Consider the following 1,451-nt stretch of genomic DNA (forward strand, 5'->3'; position numbering starts at 1 on the left):
AAGGACTTCGGGGGTTGACGATACATATAAAGTTCATCGGGGTTGGAATTAGATTTCTCTATTTTTATGTCCTTTCCCTTATTATTTTCTTTTGCCTTTTTAAATTCAGTTGGGGTAATTTCTATAACATCATCGGAATTCTCGTCGGAATCCGATTCATCGGAGAATTGGTAATCCTCCCAATATTTTGCTTCCTTGGCGGAAACACCATTGACCATAATTAACCTTGGTCGGTTGGTTGAGGATTTTCTTTTACTTAACCGTTTTATTATTTCCCCCACCGGTTCTATTTCTTCATCCGGTTCCGATTCTTCTTCCGGTTCCGATTCTTCTTCCGGTTCCGACTCTTCTTCCGGTTCCTCTTCGGGAACTTGTGAATCAGTCCACGAATCATTCCAATTTACATTTGACTCTTCATTATTATTAGGTGAGTCAATGAGACTTGTTCTAGAGGTAGACATCTATCACATAATATCAAACGCGTTAAGAGATTAATATATCACATAATATTCACATGTTAAAAATATATAGTTTCCAACAAAATTTATTAAGCAATCATTTTTCAAGTAAACACGGTCGAAGTCCAGACTCACTAATGCATCCTAACAAACTCGATAAGACACACTAATGCAAAATTCTGGTTCTCTAAGACCAACGCTCTGATACCAACTGAAATGTCCCGTTCTTATTGATTAAAAACGTTCCATATTAATTGATTTCGTTGCGAGGTTTTGACCTCTATATGAGACGTTTTTCAAAGACTGCATTCATTTTTAAAACAAACCATAACCTTTATTTCATAGATAAAGGTTTTAAAAAGCTTTACGTAGATTATCAAATAATGATAATCTAAAATATCCTGTTTACACACGACCATTACATAATGGTTTACAATACAAATATGTTACAACAAAATAAGTTTCTTGAATGCAGTTTTTACACAATATCATACAAGCATGGACTCCAAATCTCGTCCTTATTTAACTATGCGACAGCGGAAGCTCTTAATAATCACCTGAGAATAAACATGCTTAAAACGTCAACAAAAATGTTGGTGAGTTATAGGTTTAACCTATATATATCAAATCATAATAATAGACCACAAGATTTCATATTTCAATACACATCCCATACATAGAGATAAAAATCATTCATATGGTGAACACCTGGTAACCGACATTAACAAGATGCATATATAAGAATATCCCCATCATTCCGGGACACCCTTCGGATATGATATAAATTTCGAAGTACTAAAGCATCCGGTACTTTGGATGGGGCTTGTTGGGCCCGATAGATCTATCTTTAGGATTCGCGTCAATTAGGGTGTCTGTTCCCTAATTCTTAGATTACCAGACTTAATAAAAAGGGGCATATTCGATTTCGATAATTCAACCATAGAATGTAGTTTCACGTACTTGTGTCTATTTTGTAAATCATTTATAAAACCT

This window comes from Rutidosis leptorrhynchoides, chromosome 7, assembly GCF_046630445.1.
Source record: "Rutidosis leptorrhynchoides isolate AG116_Rl617_1_P2 chromosome 7, CSIRO_AGI_Rlap_v1, whole genome shotgun sequence".
Lineage (NCBI taxonomy): Eukaryota > Viridiplantae > Streptophyta > Magnoliopsida > Asterales > Asteraceae > Rutidosis > Rutidosis leptorrhynchoides.